We start from the raw sequence: 19,676 nt of genomic DNA on the forward strand, positions 1-19,676 counted from the left end.
GCAGGCATGGAGCATCTCTGACTTCCTGTGCACATCAACTAGTAAACTGATACTTTATCAGAGTGACTTTTCTTTTTTTTAACCTCCAAAATATAATTCCTTGGCTATTCCATTTGCTAGATTATTCCATTAATTACCTGCCCCTCCCCTCAGGATTGCTCCAGGCCCAGTAGAGCAACAGAATGCTGAGCTTTGCTGGTATAAAGTAGTCAGTGTGGAAACTGGGTTGGAAATGGCCTCAAGGGTGACAACAATTTCACACCAGGACTTTCCCTGCAGTTTGGCCGGTCTGTAATTGACAGTCACTGAGGGAAGGAGGTCTTTTTAGTAGGAATACAGCTGAGGAGAAATGGCCAGGAATTCATTGAAATGGTTAAAAGATAGCCTGGTCTTTAAACAAAAAGTACTCATTGTGCTATATTTTAAAAGAAGATTTATCATATAATTTTTGATTGAAGTTCTTTGGTGCTATTCATTGCTTAAATCTTTGTAAGTTGCTGAACAAAAGGCTGACATTGTCTTGTGCAGAATTTAAGCTGCAGAAAGGATATTGGACCGTGAGACAGAAAATGAGTTTTTTTGTGTGATGTAAACATGGTGTCCCTAATTCCCTGTGCAGGATTCTGAATGCATCTCTACTTTCATTACCCTTGAATGTAACAACCACATCTTGTTCCTAATGTCACTTCTCTCAGGACAATTACCTCTTCAGCACTTCCTGGCAGTTGACTACTCTCTACTTTGCATAGTTTAGCTCATTAAATCTTTGAGAGGTAGAGAATGCTAGAATATCTTCATGTATCAGACTGAGGATCCAAGACTTAAAGGGACCTATTAATGATGCTAAAGATCTTATAGACGTGTTAGAGAGGAGGCTGTTTGATTTCAATTTTGTGTACCTTTCACTGAAAGACTGACAATTATTACGGCAAACTATCACTTTTACAATTTAAGTGATTGTCTACCTGTTTCTGGGAGTGTTGAGACTCTCATCTAAACTCCAAGATTGTAATGCTGCTCTTCTTGGAATAGCTTCTGGAAGATCAGCTCTTTAATCTGGGGTTTAGATTAGAGATCAAGCTTCAGTGTGACTCTAAAAATACCAGGAAAACAGTGAAGATACAGGAGAATTTAGGATATTTTTGCAGTTTATTAAAATGTGAAGTCAAGAAGAAAATGTCTGCTACAGGTAATATTTTAGTCATTTTCAATACCAAACTTAACAATAATCTGTTTATTCTCTCTTTGCAAGGATTCTTTTATTTTTATTAGATATTTTCTTCATTTACATTTCAAATGCTATCCCCTTTCCTAGTTTCCTCTCTGAAAGTCCCCTATCCCCTCCCACTGCTCTGCTCCCCAACCCACCCACTCCCACTTCCTGGCCCTGGTATTCCCCTGTACTAGGGCATATGATCTTCGAAAGACCAAGGGCCTCTCCTCCCAGTGATGGCCGACTAGGCCATCCTTTGCTACATATGCAGCTAGAGACACAGCCCTGGGGGTACTGGTTAGCTCATATTGTTGTTCCTATGAATACCCTTTCAACGCTGCCATTTAGCCAATTGCTTTTTCTAGCGTGTTAAATGGTACAGTAATGGGAACAGAGAATCTTTTCCTCCTGAGCTGTCCATTTCTTCTCCTACCCCTCAGTGCTAAATCTCTTATTATTAATAAGAGATTTGTAATTTCTTATTACAAATAATTTTAAGCTGCTTAATTGGCTGTGATGGCTACTGTTTTTTTTTCCCTTTCCATTTTTTATTAGGTATTTAGCTCATTTACATTTCCAATGCTATACCAAAAGTCCCCCATACCCACCCACCCCCACTCCCCTACCCACCCACTCCCCCTTTTGGCCCTGGCGTTCCCCTGTACTGGGGCATATAAAGTTTGCGTGTCCAATGGGCCTCTCTTTCCAGTGATGGCCGACTAGGCCATCTTTTGATACATATGCAGCTAGAGACAAGAGCTCTGGGGTACTGGTTAGTTCATAATGCTGTTCCACCTATAGGGTTGCAGATCCCTTTAGCTCCTTAGGCACTTTCTCTAGCTCCTCCATTGGGAGTTCTGTGATCCATCCATTAGCTGACTGTGAGCATCCACTTCTGTGTTTGCTAGGCCCTGGCATGGTCTCACAAGAGACAGCTACATCTGGGTCCTTTAGATAAAATCTTGCTAGTGTATGCAATGGTGTCAGCGTTTGGAAGCTGATTATGGGGTGGATCCCTGGATATGGCAGTCTCTACATGGTCCATCCTTTCATCTCAGCTCCAAACTTTGTCTCTGTAACTCCTTCCAAGGGTGTTTTGTTCCCACTTCTAAGGAGGGGCATAGTGTCCACACTTCAGTCTTCATTTTTCTTGAGTTTCATGTGTTTAGGAAATTGTATCTTATATCTTGGGTATCCTAGGTTTTGGGCTAATATCCACTTATCAGTGAGTACATATTGTGTGAGTTCCTTTGTGAATGTGTTACCTCACTCAGGATGATGCCCTCCAGGTCCATCCATTTGGCTAGGAATTTCATAAATTCATTCTTTTTAATAGCTGAGTAGTACTCCATTGTGTAGAGAACACTCCTCCATTGTTGGTGGGATTGCAGGCTTGTACAACCACTCTGGAAATCAGTCTGGCGGTTCCTCAGAAAATTGGACATAGTACTACCGGAGGATCCAGCAATACCTCTCCTGGGCATATATCCAGAAGATGCCCCAACTGGTAAGAAGGACACATGCTCCACTATGTTCATGGCTACTGTTAACCATCAACTCGTCAGAATCCAGAATTACCAGGGAGATAGGCTCTCCCAGGAAACACTCCTGTGAGGGATCATGTTACCAGGATTAAATGAGGTGGGAAGGCTCAGGCTAAAACTGAGCAGTGCCGTTCACTGGGCTTAGGGTCCCGGACTGAATACAAAAGAGAAAGAGAGATGAGTACATGCATCCATGCCCTTTCCTTCTCAGTGGCAGATGCAACGTGAGCATCTGTCTCAAGCTTTTGTCTTCCTTTTACCAAGGGTTCCTTGCCGTGCTGGACAGTACTCTTAAGAAGCTTGACATGAGCCAGTGAGCCAGGTTAAACCTTTCTCCCTGAAGTTGCTTTAGGTCAGGCTATTATTTCACAGCAACAGGAAATATAAACTAAGACGCTGGCCAAAATGTTATTTCAAAAATCAAGGGTGTTTCAGAGACCAGTGCTTTCATTTATGTGGAAAGTCTTGGTTGTTTCCCCCAATTTCCCAGAGTTCTTAGTCTGTAGCAGCTGTGCCTAAACTGAACATCCTAAGGCTAAGGGAGACAAAAAAAAAAAAAAAAAAAAAAAAAAAAGAAAAAAGAAAAGGTGAGGGTTCAGGAATGAATGAATTACACCTAAGATTGGAGATGAATGAATGAGTGAAGCTGAAACTGCTCATTTTGTCCTTGTAGGAGAGTGTTGTTGTGTGTTTCTTGTGGTGTTAAGACATAGATGAGTGTCTACATGGGTTTCAGAACTGGGACAAATGCAGATGATAGCTGCTTGTGTGTATGTGTGTGTGTGTGTGTGTATGTGTGTGTGTGCATGTACATGTGCACAACAGTAATGAAGAAGAGGTTAATAATTTGACAAGGAGTTGAAGAGACACAGGAGGGGCAAGGGAGAAGCGGAAATGTAAATACAGCACTTGTGTATACAGTTCTGTGATGATTTAAGTAACGAATAATTTTGAAATAATCAAGAAGAGGAGAAAGGGGGCCAGCAATAGAAGATGTGACTGGAAATCTGACTTCCACAGGGAATCACCCTTTAGAAAATTCCAGACAACAGAAAATTTACTCTTTCCCTGAATTCAAGGTGAATGATGTTGTACGTTAAAAATTTCCAGGTTTTTTTTTTTTGTAATTCCAAATAATTAAGCAGAAATATGAAACCTAAGAAATACAGTCTTTCTTCTCTCTTCTTTTAGAAAAGGCCATGGGAATCATTGACCATGAGTGTCTGGGGTTAATGATACACAGACACCACAGGAAAAACCTCACTGGTTTGTCTTTATTCCTACATGATGGAAGAAGAGTGTTCTCTGACTATATTTGTTTTCAATCACAGACTGAATGAATGGAAAATGTTTAGTTATTCTACAGGCATCAAGAGTCAGTCTCTCTAAGTAGGAACCCATTGAAGCTGTTAGTTGCAAGGGGTGTGTCCTAATGTACTAACTGACCTTCACCCTATCCTTTCTTTTGCCTGCAGCTAAAATACTTTGAGAGATAGGTCTCCTGAGGATGCTCTTTCTTCTTTATGCTCAGCCTAGTATTGTGGCCCTAGGAGAGATCTGAATTTATAATACAGGCTAACGTCTCCCTATCTGCCAGGATTTGATGAATGCTAAAGATATCTGGAAGTGTTCCTGTCAGTCATCTTTCCTCCTTGAACAATGACCTTAAACTGAGCAAGCTGAGTAGAGTAATAGGGCCATTTTTCCTAGAGAACATCTACTGATCCAGGAAGGACTTGACCTTCTGATGTACCTGTCTCCATCTCCTGAGTTCTGGGATTAAGGCTGTGTGCTCTCACTTTTGGCTTTACATGATGTTGAAACCTAGGGTCTCTGCATGTTAGTCAAGACAACCCACATCTCCAGCTCAGAAAAAGTTTTAAACCAATCTGCTCATGTGTTCTCACCTGTTTCTCTTTTATGAGATACAGTTGGCTCTTGAATTAGATTATGACATCACAGAGCTCCAGCTTTTCACTGTTAGGTGCGACATGGATGCGAATGTGGCTGCCTGACACAGATTTGGTGGCAGGAGCATCATCAACCTGAACAATGCATCTCTGGCTTTCTAGTACACAGGTGGCGTTGCTCTTTCTTGAATGCTTGTCTGTTTTGACTTTTTTTTTTAATAGCATATTTGTCCTCAAATACAAATTTTGGTAGACATTTTTGGAAAAGGGATTGAAGGCATTGGTAGTGGAGGATATGGTTTTGATGCCTATAGGAAGAAACTGTTCGGGCCCTGCCCATTCAAGCAGCCAACTCAGGCATATTGGCACAAGGGATTCTGGATGCAAAGGCTGACTGCCTTAATTGCTCTCTGGGAAATTTTAGCCAACTCATGATGATTAAGTTGTACCGGGAAACGTTTGAAGCAGGAAATGCATTTGAGAAACCTGAAGTTTTAGTAGTTAAGAGAATTAAAGACCCCAAGGAAAAGGAACACTGAGCCTTGGTCACTAAGGACAGAGATGTCCGTAGAAAATACAAGGGATAAGAGAGAGAAAGAACTAGGTGGGTTTACTGGATTAGTGAACAATGGTGAGAGCACTCGTGAAGGGAGATCTCCAATAATGGAAAGTTTGATTCAGAAATATTATTGGGGAAAATTGGAAGATATATGTATAGTAAAACAGATAAAAGGATAGGCAGGAGAGTTTGGATCCTGGGAGGGGGCCGGTGGATTAGTGAGCTGACCTTCCTGGAAAGACTGGGACATACTGATTTGACTCCCTGGCATCACCTGCCTAAGGAAACTAGGGCACACGTTTTAGGAGATGGAAGTCAGGCTTGTGAAGGAGCTCTGGGGGAAGTTGCAAGAGGAATGAATATTGCATATGGAAAAGAGTTTGAAAAGCACTGTACAAATAGATATTTGGATGAGCTCAATAAATTGGAGGAAGAGATTCTGCAAAGAATTTAGACAAGTTTAAAATATTAGCATTACCCTGATCTGTTTAGCATTTTTCTGATCTCGTGTAACTGAAAGTTTATGCCCAGATGACCTGTGATGTGGAGGCTTTTCTGAGAGTTAAAAGTTAATGTATAACTTGCTTTAGCAGACACTCAACTGTGACTATGTGTGTGCATTGTGCTTTCTGGTGATATTAGTTATATGTTTTTTTTTTTTTTCAGGAAAAATAATGAGCTTGAGGAAAATAATGAAAAGGGTTTTGATTATATATTATTGTACAACAAGGAGTTGTGTATCCAATAAAAGACTGAGGTGAATTCAGAGAGAGAGAGAGAGAGAGAGAGGGAGAGAGAAAGAAAGAGAGAGAGACAGAGAGAGGCAGAGAGACAGATAGACAGAGAGACAGAGAGAAACTGCATGGTGTCTCCAAGCAGAGCTTAAGCACAGCAACGAGTCACCTGCCAGCTTGCATCACTGCCTGAGACTCTGCTTTCGCACCGATCCAGTCTGCCCACTCTCGACAACCCCTAAATGACTGAGGCTGGCCCCTGGGCATTTTACTGTCTAAGAAGATTTCTCCCACCACCCAACTTTTTCTCAACCCCAAACTTACTTATTCCCTTGGCATCCTCTAAAGATAGCTTTCCTGATCCACTTTCTTGTTTTGGATCTGTGCTTGGGAAATTATGATTAAATCAGACATTGAAATCTGGCTCCCAGAGCTTAGATCTGGCCCCTGTGTTTGACTTTGATGGAGTTTTTCCTTTTTTTTTTTTTTTTAAAGTGAACACATCAATATTTATCAATCAGGAAATTGTGCTTAGATTATAACACCTCTTGACAATGGGACCTAATGGCCATGCTGTGTAACAAATGTGACTAACCCTGGTCGATTCTGGGTGGGGCCATGTGGGTCTGCTTATCTCTGTCTGTCCCTGGGAGGCATTTGATTCTCTGACTCACACACAGATCACTGGGAGTCTGGTACATAACAACTGTACATAACTTACTTGTTGGAGTGTGACTGAAATTCATTTCATGTTCACTTGTCATTCATTATATGTAAAAACAGTGTCAGAAATCTTAATATTTAGTACCCTAGCAAGTCTGGGAACAGAAGGTTGAATTTCAAAGTTTAGATTGTTGCTACATGTTTGTTTGTTTGGTTCCTTGCTTTTACTGGGCAGTATTAGACTCATGCACAGAACTGCCACTTCAGTTTGGGGCAATGACTGTAAACAAAATACCAGTCACACACTGGTCATTGGGGTTGTCATGAGGGATAATTAGTCATTGCAACATTTCTACGTATGACATAATGTGAGTGGTTGTTATGTATTACTTTTAAAAAGTCCTGAGTTGGAGCAATGGTTTTTACTCTTGAAAAAAAAAATCAAAATGTTTTAAGTGTAAAATGCAGTGAATGTAACTGTGTACAAAGAAAAGCTTCTGGCAGCTTCATGGTTAACAGCTTAGTTTCTACTCAGTGTGTTTTTATAGCTCATCTGTATCTTTTCCTCCAGTTGCAAGCCTGCCCTGTTCTCTAGTCTGCTATGTTGTGGAGAATATTGTTATTCTTGAATGAAAGTGATAAAGGAAACATTTGATGCTATTATGGTCCTTTTACAGCAGGTTTTGGATGCCACATCTCTCTTCCTTCCAGCGGTCCATCCAGGACTTTTAGAAACCTCTTCAGAGGGTCAGCATGAATTCTTCCTATCTTTGCTTGCTATTGCTTTTCCTTCAGCAGGAGGTTGGAATGGGAGAGTCCTTTTTTCTTTTCTTTTGTATTTAGAACAGTGCATGACAATCATAGCTATACAACAGAAATCACCCTGGAATGCTTACTTAAAACGAAAACTTCCAGTCTCCTTTCTATTTTCTATCCACCCAGTAGATCTGAGTTATGGCCTATGGATCTGCATTTTAACACTGCCAATTATAAAACAAAATCTTTGTTTGAAAATGACATGAGTTCTATAAGTAAAGTTATTATAAACAGGAGTGGGAAAGAGTCTACTGACTGAAAGCTCAGGAGTTGGAGTGAGACCATTGGGTGATAATGATTTGAGCTTCTTCTCATTTCCTACTTGACTGTAGTGGCTCTGACCATGGTGGTTCTGAGTGTATGCTATGGATTTGTGTTCACTTTCCAGTGTCTTTGATAAGTACAGAACAAATCAAGGAGTGTCTGTCACAGAACAGATCAACTGGTAATGATGAGTTATCAATACAGCATGAGCTATAAGGTTCAGCATTATTGCTCTTATATTATTAACCCTTTAATACAGTTCCGAATGTTGTGGTGATCTATCTCCAACCATGAAATCATTTTAATTGCTACTTCATATCTATAATGTTGCTACCTTTATAAATCGAAATGTAGACATTTTTTAATATAGAAGGCTACCAAGGGGGTCACAACCCACAGGTTGAGAACCACTGCTTAACCAAAACAGGTTTTTATAGGTTTGCTGTGATCTCATCTGGAAAGGGACCCACTAGTGTTTCCAGATGCTACACAGTGCAACGTTGCACACTCAGTACACATAAGTTCCAGAGTCACATGCTAAACATTGGACACACACCTGCCCTTCAGGATCAGCAACAAGACAACATAATCACTCCTATTTCTTTGCCAGTAAGTGCGGCAACTGAATACCGAGTGAGGTTATGTGTGTCTTACTGGACATCTTGGTAGAGTTCCTTCCTGAGAAAGTCACTGACACAGATCTCACTGTGCCCATCTCCTGGGAATCCACTGATTTCACACACCCTTTTCTGCAATGAGGCTTAGCTGGTCTGTGCTCCTATTTGTTGAGTACTTCAAAGGATGTGAATTTTTGGGAACTGATGACCTATCTCTGGGTAGCTGGAAACTGACTGTCTTTGTCTTCTCCCTACATGGAGAGAGAGAGAGAGAGAGAGAGAGAGAGAGAGAGAGAGAGAGAGAGAGAGATTTTAGTGAATCTTGATATGTAACATTTTCTTTTTTTTCCAGTCATTGAATATTTCCCACATTGTTGAAAGTTTATGTATCATAATACTTATTTTCCTAGTTGCTTAATAATAATGTGAGAATGTACATCAGAACTGGCCTTTTAATTAATCCCTGTGTATAGTGCTGATGAAAATGTGAAGACATCAGTTGAATATCGTGCTGTGTCTCGCAAACCTATAGTTTAAATATGTCAGATGTATTTAACTATGGAAGCACTCCAGATCAACATACTTCTTTTGATCACAGAACAGACTTGGTGTGTGAATCCCAACAGGGACAAGGAGAAAGAGTGACAGCTGATGTCAGGTAAGGGACTGAATCCTTCCATTTAGCTTTCTTCTCCTCTTACCTCTAGTATTATGTCAGTTTCTGACCTTCCCCATGAGAAACTGCTCTTACGACTCAGTGTAAAAGGCAGTGTTTGAAAGGATTGGTCTTTCTTAGCTCTTGTTCTCTTTTGTGGTAGATAAGGGTGTAACTTCGTAGAGTTGCATTCTGTGGCTTGCATCTTGGAACACATCTGCACCTTCCCTTGGGAAGAAGGTGGACCAGTGCTTCCGTGTGTTAGGATCAATAAAATAATAGCAACCACTGCCAGTTAGTGACCCACTCACTCAACTATTTCCCTGCACTCCACAAACACTGTGAGGTAACTGCTATAACGACTCCCATTGCACCAAAGAATAGATTGTGGCACATGATGTATTAATAACTCTTTCCAAGAACATGTTGTCTGAAAGGGATGAGGCTAGGGTTTTAGCCTTCTCATTCCAAAGGCTGACCTTCCTAAGTACATTGATGTGGAAAAGTACAGCTTATTTTTATTAGAATATGTCTGTTTTTCCCCCAATCAACAAATTAAAGAAAAATTATCCCCCCCCTTTTTTTTTACTGTGTGTGTTTGTGTCTGTGTGTAGATATGTATACATGCATGTGCCATGGGACACATGTGGAGGTCACCTTCTAGGACTCTGTGTTCTCCTTCAACCTTGTGGTGTTGGGGATGGAAGTCAGACCCTAAAGCTTGACAGTAAGTGCCTTTACCCACTGAGATAACTTGCTGGTCCTCCAATCAGTAAATTTAAGAAAACAGCATCTTTATTTTTGCTTTTTACTATCTCCCTTATCCCGTTGCCTTAATGTTATAAACATCATGAAAGTATTTAATCTTGAAACACAGGATGAAAACAATTGGTTTCCATATCAAAGTCAAAGCAAAATTAAAACTGTAACCATAGTTCTTGAAAGCTTGAGTTCTTAGAACTGCTGATAAAAGAGTTCTGAAAAAGGATTACTTTCATGGTATAATGATGAAAAATATTATGGCCAAACTAGGCTTAATATCTGATATGGTTCAAAATCCAGCTTAAAAAAATAAGGGGTTCTTTATGTATCTTTGTAAAACTGTGAAAACTGAAAGCAAACCTTCCAAATCAGAGCAATGACATGACATTTACCAGTTAATTCCCGAGTGCAGAAGAGACAGGGTGAAAAAGGACTACAATAAAATACAGTAATTCCCAGTACGTCCTTCTGTTACCAGCAGATTTTCGTGCCAACCCAGATGTTGATTTTAAGCCAACATGGACTTTCCTTCTTTTAATACCATGCCGCTCCTGGCTTGATCTTTTAGATCTGACTAACTTCTAAATTCAGACTCCATTCTGCTCTACAGAGTTTATTAGCTGGCAGCTTGGAAGCTGGAAAACATTTTGGTTCAGGAAAACAATACTTTGTAAACATTGGCTAGTTCCCTAGACTGTCATTTAAAAAACAATATAAATTGAAATGGGAAAGTACTGTAATTCTCAGTCCTATTGGTCTCAATGAGTGCAAAAATGAAATATTCTAACAGTCACTATACAACTTCAAAATATATAGATACAAGGTAGCTATCAGAATCTAAAAAGCAGTCATTCATGGAGTATGATAATGAAAAATTTTCCTTTCGTATACTCCAAAGTATAACATATTACAAGCATATTTTATTTTTAAAAAATTATAAGTATGTTTAATAATGTGCAAGTTGTATACCTTTACTTGTTATTTTTTCAATGAATAATAGTCAACCAATTTTGTAAAAACATCAAATGGCATATGTATGTATACATTTATGTGTTTGTATATATTACATATGTGCATATGGTATATTTGTTTGTATTATTAAAAAATAGCCTATCTCTATCTTTCCTTCCTCTTCTTCTCTGAATAGTCATGGCTACAGAAACTCAACTGTTATGTGTGTACTTCCTGTTTCCCTATCCCATGTCAGACTCATTAACAAACTCTCCTGTCTTCAACTGTGAGATGTACCCAGAAACCACATCTACTGTGGCTATTCTTGGCCCAGAAATAATCACCCTTTGCTGAGGTTACTCTATAGTCTTAAGCCTGGTCTCCTTATTTTTGCTATTCTCTTGCAGCCTTTTTACAATAGGGCTTCATGCATAATAACTTAAAAAAAAAAAGGAATAGATTAAGCAAGAGAGTCCTTGTATGTGGCCATGAGGCTATGCTGAACTTCTTCTTTGTGGCTTGTTCACCCTGTTGCCTCAACCTTGAATGCACTCGGTTTGATCCCCCTAACTAGGGCTTTTGCATTTAGCTATTCTCAACATCCAGGGAGTTCTTATGTTTCTACTTCCTGGCCCCCTTCTCCCCTCCCAGGGTTTTTGTTTTGAGACAGGATTTCTCTGTATAGCCCTGGCTGTCCTAGAACTCACTTTGTAGACCAGGCTGGCCTCGAACTCAGAAATCCGCCTGCCTCCCAAGTGCTGGGATTAAAGGTGTGTGCCATCACCGCCCGGCTCTAACTTCTGAAGGATGGAAGGATGGATGAATGGATGGATGGATGGGTGGGTGGATGGATGGATGGGTGGGTGGGTGGGTGTAGTAAAAGTAAAGAATCGTGGATAGAAGGATCAAACTCATATTGGCATTTAACCCTGGTGAGGATGGGGCACAGATACAAAAGACTACCTTTTACAAAACCCTTTAGATAAATACACTCATGTTTATAATATCACAGAGGATCTGTATCTTGAAAATTTTCAATACATTTTTCAAAACTAGATTTTCAATAATCACGGGGCAAGGTAATATTGTATAGCATATCCTCACAGTCCTTCTATGACAGATCCTGTTGGCTCTCTGTCCTTTTTTTCCCTACTCCTACAGTTTCTACCTAAGTTATGGTATCTCAGTCTTCAATGTCTTTTTTTTGTCCTATGGGGTATAGGTTTTCCACTTTTCTTTGTCTGACCAAACCCAACCATCTCTATGACTCAGGGTAACTCTCTGTCTAGAGGAACTTCGTACAAGTGACACATTTCACTTTGTCTTTTGAAATCCAAATCAATGTGCCTCACTCTCTACACCACATACCCAGTGGGAAGTCTGTTTTTTTGTTTGTTTGCTTGTTTTTGGTTTTTCAAGATCTAGAAGAGCTCTTGCAGCCACCACCAAACTCGATGACTCATGTTTTCTCTCAACAATACTACTTTTGAGGGCTGTAGAGATGGCTCAGTGGTTAAGAACACTGACTGTTCTTCTGAAGGTCCTGAGTTCAAATCTCAGCAACCACATGGTGGCTCACAACCATGTGTAATGAGATCTGATGCCCTTTTTTGGTGTGTCTGAAGACAGCTACAGTGTACTTAGACTATAATAATAAATAAATCTTTTTACAAAAACCAATACTATTCCCTTCCCCCTTTCTTCACTGTGATAAGTCAATCATGGAACCCATACTTTCTTTTCTTTTTTTCTACTTGCCTCCTACAAAGCAGATGCCTGGAGACATTGCCAGAGTCAGAGCTTTACTGGGGGTGGGTGGAAGAGTAGGGGGAAGAAGCTGTATTCCTGTATGCAGCCTTTCTAGTAGACATTCTTGCTCTGAAGAGGCCCTTGGCCTTATCCATGCAGTGACTGTGTGCTGTATCTCATCTTCAAGACCCAAGCTAATCTGTCAATTATTTCAACTCCCTCCACTACTCAGGCATCTTCTAACTCCCCCCCCCCCTTTTTTTCTTTTCTTGGTCCCTTCTCTCTTGCACATCTCTCTTGGTTCTTTCTTTGTCTTCCGGTCCTGTTCACAACCTCCTTCTCCTCTTCTCCAGTCTTCTGGCAATGTTCAGTCTAACACTTTCTCTTCCTGCTCTGGACTCTTCCAGATCCCTCTGGCTGTGCCTTCCCTCACATCTACAATAAAAACCTTTCCCTGAACCATACCTGGGCGTGGTCATGTTCTCACTTTATACATTGACATGTCAGAACATCTTGGTGGCTGGGGTGCATGGCAGGGAACAGCTATTTAGATCACAGCAGATAGATCGAAGAGAACTTACAGAAAGAAACTAGGAACTGATTCTGGTGACTCACTTCCTCCAGTTAGGTTCCATCTTCTAGTTTCCACAATCTCTCTAAATGTTGCCATGATCTGGGATACTGTGTATACAACACATGGGACCATGGAGAAACATTTCATATTAAAGTCAGGACATTCCTTAAATACCAATTCATCTCATTTGGAGCACTCTCCCTTATCTCTTGCACCTCTGAGTCTATTTCCTAAACAGTCCATTATATTAATTTCCCCTCAAATCTGTCAAAGATTTGCCTCTGTGAGACACTTTCTCTGAAAGAAATTGTGTATTTAGCTCCCAAAGTAGCTATTCTTTTCCTTGAGACATACTACTGAGTGGTCAGTTTGCCTGTGTGTGTCTTCCTTGTCATCCAATGGTGTCTTGCGCTGAGTCTTCTGTTGTTAGTACCTGGTTCAGAGTCTGGTTAATGTTTGAGGAAAGACTTAAGACTAAGTTTTCTGCTTATTACAGAATCTGTTGGAAAGAGCCATTTGACCCCATTAAATTTTGTTCTTTTGATTTCCTAGTGGACATCAATGAGATGGAAATTATTTATACCCTTTGGCTTTGTTTCCTCCAGTGGACACTCCAGGCTATCTAGAAGGGCACTTGGTGACCTCTCAGGAGGTGCCTAAAAATTAAGCAGAGGCACAGAGAGCATTACCTGCAAACACAATTGTCATCAAAAGAAGCTCTCTGGCTGGAGCTATTGCTGCCATAAGCGTCTGCTGCCAACCTCTTTTCTTCACTGTCTTGCTTTTTAGTTGAAGAACATGGCAACGGTGTTCCATCATTTGGAAGTCTGCTTCTAGCTTCCCAGGGGTTATTTGCTGCATAGGAGCGAACTGGTGGAGAAATGGTGTAGCGTCTAACAATCATGACATTGCCTGGACAGGAAGCACAAAAATTGAGTTAAAAAACAGTTGACCCTTAAGGATCTTTGCAACTGAAGAAAAAAATTATGTCGATCACACTTTGTTGATGTTGAAAACAAGATATGTTTCCTGATTTACCTTATCGATGTTAGTTGGTCACAGCCATGTGCTGGACAGTTTTTCACTTACGGTAGTAAACGTCATAGCAATTTGACCTGCATAGAGCTTAGAGTATGTAGCTTAAGTAGAAAATGCGCCTTAAGTAAGCAGTGCATGGTGCAATTCAGATACTGATAGATTCTAGGAAGACAAAGCTGATGAAATCAAAGGGTAAGCACACCTGAAAGGGGAGATTAGGTCATTGAATTGTGTGGTCAGAGAAAACTTATAACAAACCTAGAATTATTTCACAATAGATTATCATAGATTTTTATGATTAACTGGAAGATTGTGAGGAGCCCAAATGTTTCAAACACCAAATAATAATGATGATACAGAAATGTTAAGCACCCTAATTTGTTCAGTACACATATCAAGATATACCACATACATATGCACAATTATTATGTGTCAATAAAAACTGAAAATGTGTGTCATGAGATTCAAATATTAATTATATTGATAATATTAAGCATTGTAAATGCTCTGTAAAACTGTATAATATTCATCATAGTAAACTCCATACATGTATACAGTTAAATAGGAAGTACACATTTTAAATATAATATGAGCAGAAACTCAGAAGGCTTCCTCACTGTCGAGTCCAGGAGAGTAGGTTCATCCACTGTCTTTGGTCACCTAGATGGCCACAGGAATTCAGCTGGTGATTGCTAACTGGCCTGTACTTGTTTGACTAGGCTTCATGTGGTCATCAGGAGACAGCCCATTGAGAGATACGAACAAGACAACATAAAAGAAAGCAAAAGTGCTTTGAGGGTTTCTTCTTCCATGTGATGGATGGCTTTAGTTCCTGAGGCCTTACAGTTCAATTTCTGTCCATCAATGTCTTGCGATACATGTCTTCATGTCTTCTTAGAAGAAAACTAAATCTTCCCTTTTTTTTTTTTTAAATCAAGAACTTTGGTTTACAAAACTTTATTTTAGGTAGTCTTGATTTCTCTGAGTCCCTCTTAACACTGTGACTTGAGGGTGATCATTTTACCTCTGCTTAGACATTGGTTGTCACCTATGAGGATATTGGTTATCACTTATGAGGACAATGTTGACCTCATGGGTTGATTTTCATTTTTTCTAGGGCCTTTCTGCTCATCAAATCTTCATGTTGCTTGCTATAACTTTTTTACTAGCTAGCACAGAGATGTAATAAAAGCTATGCAATGTGTGGTTGTTTGGAGAATGCCAAAACCACATGATTGATTTAAATTTGCCTCCTGTCATTGCAGGAAGAAAAGTTTCTGTGTCATTGAAAAAAAAAAGCCAGGAGGGTTGTCCTGGCTTTGCATAGTTTAGAAGATCAGAAGGCAAGAGTTTAGGACAAATTGTGCAAATTTATCTGAAGTGATTACTGTAAATGCTATTTATATATTATATTTAAACACTTCCAGAAGCTGTAGTGTATATACCATCTGTAATTATGTAAAGACCGGTTTTTGAAAATTGACAAACTCAAAATTTTCTGTTTAGAAGAATTAGGTAACAATCTATCCTGGGGAACCCAGCAGGGGGAGATGATGCTCATGATAGCAAAGTTAAATTTGTTTTGAGATCTCTGCTTAATATGGAACTGATTACCAAATAACTGCTTTGCTCATCTCCCTGGGTCACAAATTATTCTTTTCTTTCTTATCAACACAAGAAAAGAAATATTCAACATAGCATCACAGGACCATTAGTCCAGTTTCAAAGATTACTGCCAAAAGCAGTTTACTCGCCAGATAAAGAAAAGGAGCAGATGGAAAGGCCCCACAGTGCTGGGAGCTCTCTGAAATGAGATGTCTCTTTCATCTTCCCCTGCAAATGTTAACACTTATAGTAGTCACAAGGTGAGATTGCACAGGGTAAGAGCATAGGGGAGCATTCTGTAAAGTCATGGCTAGATTTTATATCCTCCCCAAACTATGCAATGTAGATGTTTCTGCAAACACATTTTCATCCAAGGAGGTTGAGTAGGCACTCTGTAGTCTCTCTCTCTCTCTCTCTCTCTCTCTCTCTCTCTCTCTCTCTCTCTCTCTCTCTCTCTCTCTGTCTTTCATATATATATATACATGACCAGCTAATAGGGGTACCCCTGAGTTACAGCTCAGTCCTTGGCCTCAGGCAGTTAGAGGGTAAGCTAAGCCTGTCCCCTTTGTTTTCCTCACTGTATCTATCACATAACATCTGGCAGAATTTGTGACTCCAAATAATTTTCTTGCAGGTCCTTTGAGTTGGTTCCTTTCTTGAAGAGAAGCATGTATCTGTCTTTTGTCATCTAGTTATCAAAGGGTAGTTTTGCATGATTCTGTTTTTGAAGAGGTATTGAGGATGTTGCTTTCTTAAATGTTCTGGATTTTATATCCTTAACTGTAAAATAAGGGAATTTTTAAAAATGGAACACACTCCAAAATTCCTATGTTATAGATTTTTAGGATTCAATTGCAAGTTTGAATTTCAAATGATTGGCAATATATTATTAAAACCTTTAATAAAAACGTGTTTGTAAGTCAAGTAATATTTTCTTGGCATAGCTAATTTTTTTGATAAGCATCACTGAAAAATTCTTGCTTGTAATGTTTTATTATATCTGAATATTTATGTATTTCAGAGCCTAGGAGATAAGGAATATCATTCTCTGCATATGTGTATGTATATTTGTGTATGTACATGTGTGTATGAGTGTATAAGTGTGTGAATGTGTATTTGTGTATATGTGTTTTTGTGTGCATGTATATATGTGTATATGTGTGTGTTTGCATGTGTGATTTTGTGTGTATGTATGTGTGCACATGCATGTATAAGTGTGTGTGTGTGTATGGAAGTGTATGTGGAGGCCAAACAATGATCTTGGATATTGTTCCTCAGATGCTTTCCACCCTTCCTTCCTTCCTTCCTTCCTTCCTTCCTTCCTTCCTTCCTTCCTTCCTTCCTTCCTTCCTTCCTTCCTTTTTTCTTTCTTTTTCCCAGACAGTATCCTTAGCTGTCTGGAACTCACCAAGTAAGCTAGGCATGCTGAATCATGAGTCCCCAGCCCTCCCTTTCACTGACTCTCCAGTGCTGGCTCTCCAGTACACTCCGCCACCACATGAAGCTCAGATTTGGGTCTTCAGGCATGCAAGGCAAGCACTTTACAACGGAATCTCTAGCCCTGATATCTTGACACAGTTGAATACTCACTGTTTAGAGTAATGAGTTTCATTATGAGATTTTAATAAGCTCATATGTATTGAATTTAACTTGTCCGTCACTCTCAGTTACCCCCCCTTCCTTTTGCTAGATGGTTTCCCTTCTCTTTTCACATAACATAAATAATTTTTTAAAGTCTAGATTCCATATATTATAGAAAAGACTTTGTATTTGCTTTGATGAGTCTGGCTTATTTCACTTAGAATGATGATCTCTAGTTCCAGTCACTTCCTGAAAATAACACAATTTTATTTATTTTTATGATACAAAAGCCAATTTATTCCTATGGTAGATGATATTACTCTCTTCTTAAAAGTCAAACATATTTCACCAGAAAACTTAGATCTGATAAAGGATGTTTAGCTGGAGATTAGGATACAATCATGGATTTTATGTGAGGGTACTGTTGGGCTAGTTTTTCTTCCTTCCTTCCTTTTATTTACTCCCCAAACCATATTACATAAAAGACAAATATCACTTAAATTGCTTTCTTTTTTTTTGAGGTTATGATATAATTACATCATTTGCCCCATCTCTGTCCAAACCCTTCCCCACACCCCCTAATTAATATGTAAAATTCATGTTGTCTTTTTTTGTTCTCTATGTGTGAATACACACAAACACACACACACACACACACACACACACACACACACACACACACACATATATAGCCAGGGGTGGTCACTTGATGACAAATACAATTTAAAAACTTTCCACTGGATCCTCAAGCATACCTTCACATTACAGTGTGTGTGTGTGTGTCTGTGTGTGTGTGTCTCTGTGTGTGTGTGTGTGCGCACACATGCGTGTTTTGGGACAATTAGAAAATGTTCTTAATTTTTCAAGATATCTATTTTAGCCACTCCTTCTCAAACTTAATATTCTTACTGGAAGTTATTATTTACATGCTGAAGAAGTGTGATTCCAACTGTGTTTAGATCTTACTAATGTTCTAACACCTTCTAAACTTAATAATATTTATATCCTGAGAGTATAAAGGGTAATAAATACTTTGAGTGGTGCAGTACTTATTTTAGAATAAGGTACTAAGATGTGAAGGCCCTAGTTGCTCTGTTATTTGTATAAGCAACACAGAGAAGAGATTTGAGGAAGAACTATCCACCTTTAGAGTAAGTCTGTGGCTTGTGATGGCAAGTGAAGTATCTGTAGCTAGCTAGCATTTGGCAGTGCTCAGAGACATTTTGTTGTTGCTTTGGGACAGGCTCTCACACCATAAGCCAGCCCAGCTGTGAACCTACTGTATAGCCTAGGCTAGGTGCCAATACAATTCTCCTGCTTTAGCCTCCCACATACTGGGGTTACTAACATATGCCATCATAACTGGCTCAAGACAACTTGATGGTTGCAACTGGGGTTGGACAGATAAATGCTACAGCAACTGTTGCTATGGAGCACAGAAGATGCTGAACATCATGCAACATCCAGACTGACCTCCACAATGAAGAATTATTCAGTACAAATTGTTACCATTGCAAGGAATTAGAAACTCTGTAGTAAGGATATATTATAAATAGCTGAATATTTTCTTTCTATTTTAAAATAAGGAGGTCTAATCTTATAGGTTATTCTTTTAGAGTTTCCTTAGATAATCAGTAGACAGAGTTATGCAAATCCAGACAGAAATGTATTTGCAGCTTTGAAATGCTTTGACTCATTACTAGAAAGGAAAATGTCTAATAAGACCCACCAGCTGATGTGACATGTTCCACTTTCAAACTGTTCACAACCACTAATTGGCGTTGCCTGAAGTCTTTGATGGATGGTATTAAGAGCTATGAGTAGTTAATTATGTATATCAGTTTTATTTGAATATGTTGTTGTAGGCAAGCACTGACAACTGAAATGTAGAACAGGTTTCTTACTGTTGATTCCAACCTTTTAAATAATTATTGAATCAAGTATCTCTGGTGAAAAATGGGATATTTAAAATATGCTAAAAATTGACCTTGTATCTTGAGGTATTCAATATATATACATATGTATACATGTTTATATATAGGAACTTACAGGTATTGATATATATCAGTTGATGTATATATCAATCAAGATATATATATATATATATATATATATATATATATATATATATATATATATCACTGCAAGTATATATCACAACACACACATGCACGCGTGAGCATATATATATTGACTTGTTTGTAATGTATGCTCACATTGGACAGAGAAACTCTGCAGAAAGACAAGAGATAGTGCCTGTCATTTGTTGCATAATGCCAGGCACTACTTATTGTTGCAAATAGTTGTCATCAGCACAGAGGCAGGTACTACAGTATTTCCAGGTGGATAAGATTAAGAACTTTAATAAGGAGTTCAGAGTCAAGTGAACTTGACTGAGCAACAGATCTCCAAGAATCATATTTGTCTGATTTTGATCCATA

The 19,676-nt window shown here is 39.1% G+C and overlaps 2 long non-coding RNA genes across 3 annotated transcripts in view; both read left to right on the forward strand.

Annotated features, from left to right (window-relative positions):
• The window catches only part of Gm38673, a 69,933-nt gene that overhangs the window by 12,989 nt on the left and 37,268 nt on the right, over positions 1–19,676 (forward strand). The gene's annotated exons all lie outside the window — the stretch shown is intronic.
• The window catches only part of 1700016L21Rik (RIKEN cDNA 1700016L21 gene), a 29,729-nt gene continuing 14,826 nt past the window's right edge, over positions 4,774–19,676 (forward strand). The window contains exons 1-2 of the long non-coding RNA NR_040460.1: positions 4,774–4,836; positions 8,919–8,978. This is a non-coding gene — a long non-coding RNA (RIKEN cDNA 1700016L21 gene). The remainder of the gene's footprint in view (positions 4,837–8,918; positions 8,979–19,676) is intronic.

The sequence above is a fragment of the Mus musculus genome, chromosome 1 (assembly GCF_000001635.26).
Source record: "Mus musculus strain C57BL/6J chromosome 1, GRCm38.p6 C57BL/6J".
Classification (NCBI taxonomy): domain Eukaryota; kingdom Metazoa; phylum Chordata; class Mammalia; order Rodentia; family Muridae; genus Mus; species Mus musculus.